The following is a 13,961-nucleotide window of genomic DNA, read 5'->3' on the forward strand; positions in this document are numbered from 1 at the left end:
CACAGGACAGTCGTGTGATGAGACCTGCCCCTTCTGGAACAGCTGTACCCGAATGGTTAGAAGCAGGTGCCCCGTGTTCATGTTCACAGCAGCTCCACGCATGGCAGCCAAGACATGGGCACAGCTCAGTGCCCACCAGCAGATGGCCAAGTGCAGATGAAGCCTAGGACCCGGCTCAGCTCTAACCTAGAACAGAAGGGAGTGTTCACACACCTCCAGCGGGGACGGGCCTGAGGCTATGGTGCCCAGTGGCCGGAGCTGGATGCTAAGGGACAGACAGGCCCCCAGTAATGAGCTCACAGAAGGTGGGCAGTGAAAGGGTGGGGGCCAAGGTGGGGGTGCCAGAGGCAGCGACGGTTTAAGGGGGGTCGTTTCAGGTGGTGCCGGTGTGCTGGCTGTGTAGGCGTGCTTCGTTGTGCTTAGTGCCTCTGGACCACGAATGGCTGAAACCGCCAGTCTGACATTCAGGGCACTGTGCTGTTGCAGATTCGAGACTCAGAGCCAGACGATGGCGTCAGCAAGGGACACTTTATTAGCAAGAATAGGCCACCGAAAGCTCATGCTCTTCAGGAATTCCGGGCCCTCAACAGAGGAACGGTCCAGTTTATCCAGGGGGAACGCTCATCACAGAGCAGAGGCTGCAAGGCTGAGGGGTGAGACTTGTACCCCCTGCTCAGGGTCCGGCTGCCTGAGTTACTGTTATGGTTACTGTTATCTTTTCCTGCATAGCTGTGTCTGTGTCTGGGGAAAGTGGAGCTTCAGGACTTAGAAGCTTCATGTCCTGTCAGGATAAGATACAACCCTGGGGGTGTGTGTGTGTGGGGGGTGTGGGGGGAGTGTGCAGGCCGCAGGGCAGGCTGCCCAAGGAGCTGAGCTTCCTCTCAAAATAAGGAGAAAGAGGAGAATTAGGAAGCTCAGAAGACAAAGCAGCAGGGAAGGCTCTGGGGAGGAGGGGACTGGGTAGGGGAGGCTGTGTGTGGACAGAGGCAGGGAGCAGGCCTTGCAGAGGGCTCTGACAGCATCCAGAGAGGGCACCCACAAGCCTGAGCCTGTCAGGACAGGAAAGCGTCCCCAAAGGGAGCAGACAATGTGCCCCCCCCCCATGCACAGGGCATCCCTGCTGAGAGCCATTGCCTCTGGACCTCACCTGGCCTCCTAGTCAGGGTCCAGGGGTCACAGCACGGTGTCCAAGTGCCAAGCCTGGGGATGTGCACGGGGGCTGCAGCCAGGCCCAGCGTCCGGCACACTCAGCGAGCCCTGTCCACACCCAAGCAGAAAGTACTCAGCTTTTCAAGGGCATTACGAATTGTAAAGACTCCTGAAACACCAAGAGGACATAAACAGAAATGACAACAGTTGTTCAAGCTGCCCAAAACAGCAGTGGCAAGGGGTGGGGATGAGGGGGGGAAATATAGAGAATAAAAACCAGGTAGGAACATGGAGAAAGAATGATATGGGGAGCAGGCAGTGGCACACCTGGTTGAGCACACACAGTGTACAAGGACCCAGGTTCAAGCCCCTGGTCCCCACCTACAGGGAGACACTTCATGAGTGGTGAGGCAGGGCTGCAGGTGTCTGTTTCTCTCTCCCTCTCTATCTTTCCCTCCCCTCTCAATGTTTCTCTGACTCTACACAATAATTAATTAAGAGAAAAAAAGAGAAAGAATACTATGGTCGATTTCATGTCGGCTATGCTGATGGTCATATTAAACAACTCCAGTGAAAGGAACAGATTTTCAGGCTGAATGCAAAAGCAAGAGCAAGCCTCACCTTGCCTAAAAGAAGCCCCCATTACTAAAATGACACACAGTAGTCTAGAGTGAGGGAAGAGAAGGTGACACATTAGGACAACAAAGGTCATTCACCTTAAAGTGTATTTCAGGGAACAGAGTGTTGACAGACGTGGCGCAAAGCGCAAGGACCAGCATAAGGATCCCAGTTCGAGCCCCCGGCTCCCCTTCTGCAGGGGAGTCGCTTCACAGGCGGTGAAGCAGGTCTGCGGGTGTCTGTCTTTCTCTCCCCCTCTCTGTCTTCCCCTCCTCTCTCCATTTCTCTCTGTCCTATCCAAACAACGATCACATCAACAACAACTACAACAACAAAACAATAAGGGCAACAAAAGGGAAAATAAGTAATAATAATTTTTTTAAAAGTGTTGACAGAGATTAAGAGAGCCACTTTATGATGTTAGAGGATTTAGTCAAGATCTGGTAGAAGGGTCAGGCACCTGCCTAAGTGCACACACTACAGTGCGCAAGGACCTGGGTTCAAGCCCCTGTTCCCCACCTACAGGGGGGAAGCTTCATGACTGGTAGAGCCAGATTGCAGGTGTCTCTCTGTCTCTCCCTCTCCCTCTCTATCTCCCCCCTCATTTCACTTTCTCTTTCTCTATCCAATAATAAATAATTTAAATAAAATAAAAAATATATTTTTTAAAAAACCATCAGGCAAACATAGCAAGATTCAACCTTAAGCAAACAGGACTTCATTAAACCAAAATGCTTTTATATACCAAGAGCAAACTAGGCAAGGTTCAACAGGCAACCACAGAACTCAGAAAAGATATTTGCATGTCACATCTGACAATGAGCTGATGTCAAACATCAATGAATACATTACAGAGTTCAACAAAAGAAAAAATAATAATACCCAATACAAACGTGGGTCAGACCACTGAGTAGACAGTTTTCTAAAGAAAGATACGGACATGGGACTAGGGAGACAGCATAGCAGTGATGCAAAAAAAGTAAAAAAAATAAAAGAAAGAAAGAAAGAAAGAAAATATATATATATATATATGCATGACCCACAGACATACGAAGAAATGCTCTGTTCACTTATCATTAGAGAAATGCAAATTTAAACAAGTCTGGGGCCGGGGTAGATAGCATAATGGTCATGCAAACAGACCGTCATACCTGAGGCTCTGGAAGTCCCAGCTTCAGTTCCTCACACCACCATAAGCCAGAGCTGATCTGCGCTCTGGTCAAAACAAACAAACAAAAAAAACACAAGTCTGAAATTCCACCTCAAATCTGTGAGAATGGGCTCTGTCCACAAAACAGGAAAGGACAAGCATCGATGAGGTTGCGGAGAAAAGGGGCTCTGCTCCACTGCTGGTGGGAATGCACACGGGGGCAGCCCCTTGGGAAGACTGTGTGGACGGACCTTAAACAAGTAAAAATGGAGTCACCTCGTGACCCAGCACTCCCACTCTGAGGCGTGTATCCAGCGGACACTCGGCCACTCGTTAGAAGGGACACGCGCAGCCCTGTGCACACAGCTGCACTGATCACAACAGCCCGAGAGTGGACGCAGCCTCGGTACCCGTCAGCAGGTGACTGGCTAAAGAAGTGATGGGATGGGGCGGTAGTGCAGCGGGTTAAGCGCAGGTGGCGCAAAGCGCAGGGACCGGTTAGGATCCCGGTTCGAGCCCCCGGCTCCCCACCTACAGGGGAGTCACTTCACAGACAGTGAAGCATGCATCTCTCTGTCTCTCTTCTTCACCATATCCCCCTTCTCTCTCAATTTCTCTATGTCTCTATCCAATAACAAATAAAAAAAAAGATTTAAAAAAAGCGATGGAATGGGATATGGAGATGCAAATTGTTGGATATGGGTGTGAACGTGCAATCCTGCAACCACTATTAATCAAAACTTACAAGACAGATAGGGAAAAATTTGACAGCTGAAGAGGGATGAGGAACTGGAAGTACCTGAAAATAAAGACTGTGCTTCTAAGTGACTTCTGGGTTAAAGAAGACATCACAAGGTGCCTTACAATGTACGCTGAAATGTGTGAATATAATAACATGGTGTCAGAACAAGCTGGCTGCAGCACAGCAACGACTCAGAGAAATATCTGCCAGGGTGCAGCTAGTGAGAAGGTGAGAGGCCAAGGGGAGACAGTAACGGCCAGGCAAAGAGACTCTCTAGTGCCTGAGGCTCCAAATCCCAGATTCAATTCCCTTGCACCACCATAAACCAGAGCTGAGCAGTGCTTTAGAAAAAAAATAAGTAAATAAAAGGAGATAAGAAAGCTCTTGGGAGAGGGTTCAGTGCATGTGGCGCAAAGCACAAGGACCGGCGGAAGGATCCCGGTTCGAGCCCCCGGCTCCCCACCTGCAGGGGAGTCGCTTTACAAGCGGTGAAGCAGGTCTGCAGGTGTCTGTCTTTCTCTCCCCTCTGTCTTCCCCTCCTCTCTCCATTTCTCTCTGTCCTGTCCAACAACGACGATATCAATAATAACTACAACAATAAAACAACAAGGACAACAAAAGGGAATACATACATACATACATATATATATATGTATATATATATATCAAAGAAAGTTCTTGATACAGTGAACTTGAAACTTCTTATAACTTCTCTCTTTCTTTCTTTCTTCCTTCCTTCCTTCCTTCCTTCCTTTCTTTCTTTCTTTTTCTTTTTGCCTCTAGGGTTATCACTGGGGCTATTGATCCGCTGTTTCTAGCAGCCATTTCCCGCATTTTATTGGACAGGACAGAGAGAAATTGAGAGGGGAAGGGGAGATAGAGAAAGATACCTGTAAACCTGCTTGTGAAATGGACCCCCTGCAGGTGGGGTGCTGAGGGCTGGAACCCAGATCCTTGCATGGTCCTTGCACTTAGTACTATGTCACTAAACCAGGTGTTCCACCCTCTGAAACATTTAAAATTCTTAGCTCCCACTCACTATAAGAAATGAGAAGAAGAGAAATCAATCTCAGATTAAGAAAAAAAAGAAGAAGAAAGGATAAAGATGACAAATAAATTAGGGGAAAGAAAAATGATAGAAAAGATCAAAGGAAAAGTATTTGAAAAATTATTCAAATCCGTAAATCGCTAGCCAAGGAGCTTTGGAAAAAGAAATAGAGGAGAAAGTCATTACTATCAGATATAAGAGAGTAAGTCAACTTTATAAATCCGACAGGCGATGGATTAGTTAATAATGAGAGAATGTTATGAACAACTTGGTATAAATAAATTCAATAGATTAGGAGAAACATGAAAATCACTTGGAAAAGAAAAAGCTTTTCAGAGCTCGCTTAAGGGGAAATACATAAATGGAATAGACCAGCTTCATATCTATCGAAGAGACTGAATTTATAGCTTGAAACTTTCTCAAGAGAGAAATCTCAGGTCCACATGGCTTAACTGAAGCATTCCAGGAGTATTTAAGAAATAAAATCAATTCTACACAGATCTGTAAAGGAAAAAAAAATTATTTATTTTTTTTTTTTAAATCCTGAAGAGAGAGGAGGAGGGAAAACTTCCCATCTCAGTCTCGGAGGCCAGATTCCCCTGGTACCCAAACCAGGAAGTGCTACTGCAGAGCACGGCACAGTAATATCCCTCATGAATATAGATGCGGACACTCTTCCCAAGACTAAGCATCGCCAAACTCAACAAAACGGAGGAAAGGATCTCACTGTGAACAAATGGAGTTTATCCAGGAACGCGGGATTGACGTCACTTTTGAGAATGAGACCGTGTGACTCTCCATAGTGACAGGATGGGGGAGGAGGGTAGAACATGTCTTCGGAGGCTGGAATCTTCTTTCTCCAAACCGAAGCTCTCGTTCTGTTTAAGTTCTTTCTGCAAGTCGAAATTTAAGGCGATTCCCTGAGAAAGAAAAAGGTCTAGCTGCAGCTGATGTCACTACTGGGGGAGCACGGGGTTGCAACAGCCTCTCCAGAGTCCAAAGTCCAAGACCAAGGCAAGGATCCTGCTCCCAACACACACACACACACACACACACACACACACACACACACACACACACACACATTGGTGAGGCGCACACTTTACCATGAGCAAGAACCCAAGTTCAAGCCCCCACTCCCACCGGCAGGGAGAAAGCTTCAGGAGTGGTGAAGCAAGTCCATAGGTGTTTTTCTGTTTCTCTCCCTCTCTATTCCCCCCTTTCCTCTCAATTTCTCTCTGTCCTGTCAAAGAAAATAAATAGAAAAAGAAAAAGAAAGGGAAGAAAAGGGAAAGAAAAAAAGAAAAAAGAAAAGAAAGGGTGACAGTGGCTACCTGGAGCAGAGGAGCCATAGTGACGGCATGACAGACACCACAGCAACAGCGACAACCACTGTGGCCATAAATATTTTATTTTATTGGAGAGAGACAGAGAGAAGTTGAGAGGGAAAGGGGATACAGATCGAGAGAGAGAGAGAGAGAGAGAGACCTGCAGCCCTTCTTCACCCATCACAAAGCTTTCTCCCTGCAAGTGGAGGTTGGGAGGCTTGAACCCTGGTCCTTATGCGTGGTGATGTGTGTGCTCTACCAGGCCTGCCAACACCCAGCCTCCATTCTCAACACTTTTCTAGAGTTGAGATAATTGCAGCAAGTTCTAACAAATGCTAATGGCCAAGAGAAAAAAGGAAAAAAAAAAGACGCCCAGTTGCCTCTACGTCCATCTGTAGAAATTTGACAAAGGAACCTTTTTTTAAAAAAATTATTTATTTATTCCCTTTTGTTGCCCTTGTTTTATTTTTGTAGTTATCATTCTTGTTGGATAGGACAGAGAGAAATGGAGAGAGGAGGGGAAGACAGAGAGGGGGAGAGAAAGACAGACACCTGCAGACCTGCTTCACCGCCTGTGAAGCAACGCCCCTGCCGGTGGAGAGCCGGGAGCTCAAACCAGCATCTTTAAACCAGTCCATGTGCTTCGCACCATGTGCACTTAACCCGCTGGGCTACTGTCCGACTCCCCCCCCTTTTTCTAAGTCAGTAGAAATAGAAGCCAGACCTTCCACCTTCTGCGCCCCATGGTGATCTTAGGTCCATACTCCCAGAGGGTTAAAGAATAGAAAAGTGAGGAGTCGGCGGGAGCGCAGCGGGTTAAGCGCACGTGGCACGAAGCACAAGCACCAGAGCAGGAGTCCAAGTTCGAGCCCCCGGCTCCCCACCTGCAGGGGAGTCGCTTCACAGGCGGTGAAGCAGGTCTGCAGGTGTCTGTCTTTCTCTCTCCCTCTCTGTCTTCCCCTCCTCTCTCCATTTCATTCTGTCCTATCCAGCAACAACGACATCAATAACAACAACAACAAGGGCAACAAGATGGGGAAGGATGGCCTCCAGGAGCAGTGATTTGTAGTGAAGGCATCAAGCCCCAGCAATGGCCCTGGAGGCAAAAAAATAAAATAATATTCAAAAAAAAAAAGAGAGAGAGAATAGTAAAGCTATCAGAGGAGGGGATGGGTGATGGTGGGAATTGTGTGGAATTGTACCCCTCTCATCCTATGCACTTGTCAGTGTTTCCATTTTATACATAAAATTAAAAAATAAAAAAAAAGAAATAGCAAATCAATTTGCAAGCAGTAGGCCCAGTGGAAGCTGGTGCCTATCTTAAGTGAACAAAAGAAATCATTTGTAATATCACCCAGACAGGTTACACCCTGTAAGTTAAGTCTGACAAAAGATGAGCAAACAGCAAAGAGAAGGAAGCCAGGACACCCCACGGAGGGGCCTGGCAGACAGCAGCCAAGCGTCTGATGATCCCAGGTGGCTGCAGCGAGCTCTCCCCAGACTGACCGACCTGCAGCTCAGTGGCGCCCAGCACTGGAGAGGAGAACCATGTCAGACTAAGGCAGATGCAGCCCCGGCCGGGGGGTGCACGTTGGGCGGGGCCAGTGCTTTGCCCCATGTGAGGCCCAGGTTGGAGCCCCCAGCGTCACACAGGGTGTGCCGTGACCCCAGAGGACGCTCTGGTGCTGTGTTTTCCCTCCCTGTCCCTCGATGTGTACCTAGGATGCGATGTGTCCCAGGGGAGGCGAGCTCCACAGAAACAAAGTAGTAATACAATTTAACGGGGGCCGGGCGGTGGTGCACAGGGCTTAGCGTACATAGTACAGAGCTCAAGCATCAGCTCAAGGATCCAGGTTCTACCCCCTGGCTCCCCACTTGCAGGGGGGAAGCTTCATGAGTGGTGAAGCAGGTCTACAGGTGTCTCTCTGTCTCTCTCCCTCTCTATCTCCCCCTCCTCTCTCAATTTCTTTCTGTCCTACCCAGTAAAACGGAAAAAATGGCCACCAGGAGCAGTGGGTTTATGGTCCCTGGAGCCATAATAATAATAATAATAATAATAATAATAATAGGGTCTGGCATTAGCGCAGCGGGTTAAGCGCACGTGGCACAAAGCACAAGGACCAGTGTTAAGGATCCCAGTTTGAGCCCCTGGCTCCCCACCTACAGGGGAGTCGCTTCACAAGCAGTGAAGCAGGTCTGCAAGTGTCTGTCTTTCTCTCCCCCTCTCTGTCTTCCCCTCCTCTCTCCATTTCTCTCTGTCCTATCCAACAACAACGACATCAATAACAACAATAATAACCACAACAAGGCTACAACAACAAGGGCAACAACAACAAAAAAAGGGAGTGGGGAATGGCCTCCAGGAGCAGTGGATTCATGGTGCAGGCACTGAGGCCCAGCAATAACCCTGGAGGCAAATAATAATAATAATAGTAATAAAGTAAAATTGTAAAATAGAGGGAGTTCAGTGGTAGTGCTGCAGGTTAAGCGCACGTGGCCCAAAGCACAAGGACCGGCAAAAGAATCCCGGTTCAAGGCCCCGGCTCCCCACCTGCAGGGGAGTCGCTTCACAGGCGCTGAAGCAGGTCTGCAGATGTCTGTCTTTCTCTCCCCTCTCTGTCTTCCCCTCCTCCATCTTTCTCTGTCCTATCCAACAATGATGACAATAATAATAATAATAATAACTACAACAATAAAACAACAAGGGCAACAAAAGGGACTAAGTAAATAAATATTTTTAAAATTTTAATGTAATTAGATAAACCAGAACTGAGTGGTAGGAACGGAAGTTGAGAAATAAGAGCAGAAAGGGAAACACACAGCAGAACTTGAGGTGGGTTTGGCGCATTGCACCACAGTGAAGGACTCTGGGAGAGGGGCTTTCAGGTCCTGGTGCCGGATGGTGGAGGAGGGTCTAGGCCGGAGAGGAGAGTGTTTTGCCGAAAACTGAGAAATTTTACACACGAACCAACAACTGTGTTTACTGTAAACCATTAATCCCCTCCAAGTGGTCTGGGAGGTGGCATAGTGGATAAAGCACTGGACTCTCAACCATGAGGTCCTGAGTTTGATCCCCAGCAGCACATCTACTCTCCTATCTTTCTCATGAATAATTAAATAAATTCTTTTTAAAAAAATCCCCCCCCAAATAATAAATTGAGTGATGGGGCAGAATGGTATTGCACCTGGTTGAATACACACATTACAACACACAGGGGCCTGGATTCAAGCTCCCGGTTTCCACCTGCAGGCGGGGGGGGGGGGACTTCTCTCAAGTGGGGAAGCAGATCTGCAGGTGACTCTCTGTCTCTCTTTCCTACTCTATCTCCCTTTTCCCCCTTGATTTCTCTCTGCCTCTATCCAACATTAATCAAGCAATCAGCTAATATATATATATATATATATATATATACATATATATATTGTTTTTTAAATTAACTATTTGTTGGATAGACACAGCCAGAAATCGAGAGGGTAGGGAGAGACAGAGAGAGACAGAGAGACACCTACAGTCCTGCTTCAACACTCACAAAGTGTCCCTCCCCCTGCAGGTGGGGACCTGGGGCTTGAACCTGGGTCCTTATGCACTGTAACAAGTGCACTCAACCAGCTGTGCCACCACCAGGGCCCCTAATATGTATTTTTCAAAAAGAAGGAGTGATAGAGTTGTTCAGCCACTCACCTGAAGGTGCAGATAATATGTGAGAGAGATAGATGCCTATTAGCAGCACAGGGACGCCAAAAACAGCCACCGTGAGAGGGGGACTCACTAGCACGGCTGGGCCTGCAGCCTGGCCGGCCCAAGGCCTGGGGACCCTCAGGCCCCGCTGAGGGGTGTCGAAGTGAACCAGCCACTCTGGAAGACAGTTTGGCAGTTTTTTGAAAAGCTAAACATACTCCAACCATATGATACTGCCATTCTAGTCCTGGGTATTTACCCAACAGAAGCAAAAGCATATGTCAGTGCGAAGACTTGGACACATATGTTCTCAGCCGCATCATGTGTGCGTGTCAACACGGGGAAGCCCTGCAGGTGTCACCAGGGGCCACCAGCAGATGAGCGAGAACCCCGTTGTGGTATGTCCATACAGGAGGAGAAAGCAGGCCGCCTCGGTCCACAGCACATCGGGGCTGGAGGGGCCGCTGGCTCTCACAAGATGCAGAGGGGTGGGAGGGGCAGGCTGTGAGGGAGCCCCCCCAGGAGCTGCGGGCATGGCACACTCCGGGCTGTCAAAATGTGTCCCAGCTTTGTGCTTTCAAAAAAAATCACCACCAGTTTTCAGTGGAGTCTCACACCTGCAGGCTACCACCACTCCTGTGGTATGGGGGGTGGGGGGCTCTGACACTGCTCTCACGATGCTCCCATTGGGATCTCCAACCAGGCTTCTCGAGTTCAGGGCAGTGTGCACTCTAGTGGCTGAGCTATCTCCTGGATCCAAGTTATGGGCTGTAAACCTGTAGTTTGTTATAAATTGATTATATTTTCAGTTCTTCTTATTATTATTTTATATCCTGTGATGTTTCAAAATGCTTTCTCTACTTGCCACATCTTGTTATTATTTTAATCTGAGAAAGGTACAGAGAGAACAAGACAGAGACATCAGAGCCTTGCTCAGCGCTCACCAATGGTGGTGCTGGGGATTGAACCTGGGACTTTTGGAATAGGAGGGTCTTTTGCAGAACCACTGTGCTGTCTCTCCCACCCGATTGTCTTTTTTATATATTAGATTTGCTAGAACAAAGAGGAAATTGAGAGGGAGGGAGAATGAGAGAGAGAGAGAGAGATCTGAAGTCCTGCTTCGCCACTTATGAAGCTTTCCCCCTGCAGGTGGGGACTGAGGATTTGAACCTGGGTCCTCGTGCATGGTGATGTAGGCACTTCTTAACCAGGTATGTTACCACCATGACCCCCTTCCTTTCTTTCTCCTTCTTCTTTCCTTCCTTTCTTTCTTCCACATAAAGACAGCAAGAAATTGAGAGGAAACAGGGAGAGAGAAAGAGACCTACAGCATTGCTTCACAACTTGTGAAGCTCGCCACTGATGTAATAGGGACTAGGGACTTGAACCCAGGTCCTTGAGTATTGTAACATGTGTGCTTTACCTGCCCCGATGGTATTTCAGTGAAGCTGGAGGAGCTGTTTGGAAAGGGCATATCTGGCTTTTAGCCAGGTGACCCTCTGTCCACGGCAGGCAGGAAGCCAGGCTGAGGGGCCAGGGCTGCTGTGCTGTCCTCCTGGGTCCCCTCTGTCTGCCCCAGCCTCCTCCTCTTTTCTTTTCCTTTTTTTAAAATATAAATATTTATTTATTTATTCCCTTTTGTTATCCTCGTTTTATTGTTGTAGTTATTATTGTTGTTATTGATGTCGTTGTTGTTGGATAGGACAGAGAGAAATGGAGAGAGATGGGGAAGACAGAGAGGGGGAGAGAAAGACAGACACCTGCAGACCTGCTTCACCGCCTGTGAAGCGACTCCCCTGCAGGTGGGGAGCCGGGGGCTCGAACCGGGATCCTTACACCGGTCCTTGCACTTTGTGCCAGGTGTGCTTAACCCGCTGTGCTACCACCCGGCTCCCCCTCCTCCTCTTTTCTGTAGACTCTAAGGCACCCTAGAGGTCCAGCCTGCTCTGGGTCTAAGGGAACACAGTCCAGGGTACTGTCACCTAAGGGTGACAGCTAGGATGCTGGGAACAGTAAGGCCAGAGCCTCACCCACAGCACAGGTGGGGAGGGGCACCCTCAGAGCCCTGGCGTCTCCCTTCCCGCTGCTCAGAACCCAGCCAGCAGCCCTGCAGGCCAGAGGCCGAGAGGACACAGGCTCTGTTCCTGGTACCCCCAGGAGCCAGAGCTGAGCTGCATGCCCGCAAGAAACAGAGAAAATAAACTCATTTGTAAAAGGAAGAAGGTGGGTGGGGATAGGAGGCCATCACTGCCTGCCTGGGTTCAGAGGCATCTCCTCCTCCGGGCTCCTCCCTGCTCTTTCTCGCTCTTTCCAGCGCCCACTGGCTCCCTCTGGTCCTGGCTGGCTCCCTCTGGCTCCGCAATGCCCACGGCTGGGGCGGGGAGGCTGCAGGGCAGCCAGCGTCAGCCCTCACAGCAAGGAGGAGCCACAGATGTCTGCCCCCGGGAGCCCGGGAGCTGGGCTGAGTCATGTCCCCCATGTGGGCGGACACCCCCAAAAACGCCTTCCTCTCCCCCGTGCTGCCCTCATCCCCAGGCGCCCCCTCTGGGAATCTGGCTGAGGACACCGGCCAGCCCCCTGCGGGTGCCAGGAACACAGGCTGCCTGGACCCGGAAGGTTCCGGAAAGCCCGGCCCTCTGGATCAGTGCTCTGCCTCTGCGGGCAGCACCTTCGGTGATGCCAAGGAGTCTCTCAGATGGGCAAGGAGGCCCCCAGATTCCCCAGACTCATCCGTCCCCCCAGCCGGAGCCTGCGGTCAGTTGGGGGGTGTGGGCAGAGGGGGAATTGTGAACAGCCGTGTACATGGAGGCCAGAAGCAACCCCAGAGGAGGTGAATGAGCTGGGCTTCTGTGGGTGTCCTGAGCTCTTGGCCCTCGTGAAGATGCCATTCCAGGGCCCCCAGGCCGATAATTTTCGTTTCTTTTATTTCCAATAAGGAGACACACAGAGAGGGAGAGGGAGAGAGGGAGAGATGTCACGGCACCACCCCATGATCCACACACAGACCGGAAACACATTTCTTGAGAAAAGGGAGAAAGAGAGACAGATGTGGAGAGAGAAAGGAGGAGAGACTATGGGATAAAAAGAAGAGACAGAGAGGGGAGAGAGAGAGTAACACAGACAGAGAGAGGTAGGGAGACAAAGGAGAGGTGATTACAAGAGAAAAGAAAAGGAGAGAGACAGACAGAGAGAGAAAGGAGGAGAGACTGGGAGAAAAGGAAAGACAGAAAGGGCTCGAACCCGGGGCCTCCCGCATGGTGAGGTGCCCTCTAGGCCTCCTGCCCAGCCCCCCAAGGAAACCTCTTTGCTGCCTGACGTTTGCAGAACTTGGGAGGATGCCCAAGGAGCCTCTATAAGTCACAGGGGCTACCAGGTCCTCTCCTGCACCCCTCACCTGCGCTGACCCCGCAGGGAGCAGGGGCCAGAAGGGAGCGAGCGCCAGCCCCCAGCCCCCAGCCCCGCTCCATGCCAGCTCTGGTGGCGCCCACACATCCGCCCTCATGATGACTACAGGGCATGAGCCTGGCGTGCCTAGGCCTGCGCACCCTTCCACCTGTGTTCCAGAACCTTCCCTCCACACACCCTGGAGCTGCTCTTCTCCCCCACACGGGCCACTTTCTCCCCCAGAATGTTCTCATCACCTCCCTAGACGTAGCCTGGAGGAATGGACGGAGCCAGCACTCAGCTCACCCACTCTGCCCCCACCCCAGGGTGACCTGAACTCCATCTCCGGAAGCTTCCTCCAGAAACACCTGGGCCACGGTGGCTGCTGCCTTCACAGCCACACCTTGCAGGGCTGCCCAGCCACCGTCTCCCTCTCTTTCCTGCCTTTCCTTCTATTTATTGATTTATTCTACTGGCTAGGACAGAGAGAAATCAAGAGGGAAAGGGGGAGGTAGAGAGGAAGAGAGGCACAGAGGCACCTGCTGCCTCACTGCTATTTTCATCTGTGGCCCTGGCTGTTGAGGATGCTCCTGGAGTCAACAAGGAGGGGCCAGAGAGACAGCAAAGCAGCAGTGCACCAGACTCTCACACCAGAGACACCCAGGCCCCAGGTTCTGGGTTCAGGGGAGACTGTGCCTCCTGGGAACAGGGATGAAGGCAGTACACAAGCCCACCTCCAGCTGGTGGAGACCAGAGCTGAGTCCTCTGTCCAGAAGCCGTGAGGCTGCAGGTCTCTCCTGCCTTGTCTGACCTCCTCCCTGCAAGTCCGGCGCTCCTCCTCTGTGCTGTCTCCCCACCCAGGA

The 13,961-nt window shown here is 50.2% G+C and overlaps 1 long non-coding RNA gene across 1 annotated transcript; it reads right to left on the reverse strand.

Moving 5' to 3' along the window:
- Positions 1-5,211: 5,211 nt before the first annotated feature.
- On the reverse strand, positions 5,212-13,334 carry LOC132535429 (uncharacterized). Its single transcript, XR_009547220.1, has 3 exons — positions 13,297-13,334; positions 9,718-9,891; positions 5,212-5,627 (listed from the first exon to the last, which is right to left on the reverse strand). It is a non-coding gene; the product is annotated as an uncharacterized LOC132535429 (long non-coding RNA).
- Between the last annotated feature and the right edge of the window lie 627 nt (positions 13,335-13,961).

This window comes from Erinaceus europaeus, chromosome 22, assembly GCF_950295315.1.
Source record: "Erinaceus europaeus chromosome 22, mEriEur2.1, whole genome shotgun sequence".
Classification (NCBI taxonomy): domain Eukaryota; kingdom Metazoa; phylum Chordata; class Mammalia; order Eulipotyphla; family Erinaceidae; genus Erinaceus; species Erinaceus europaeus.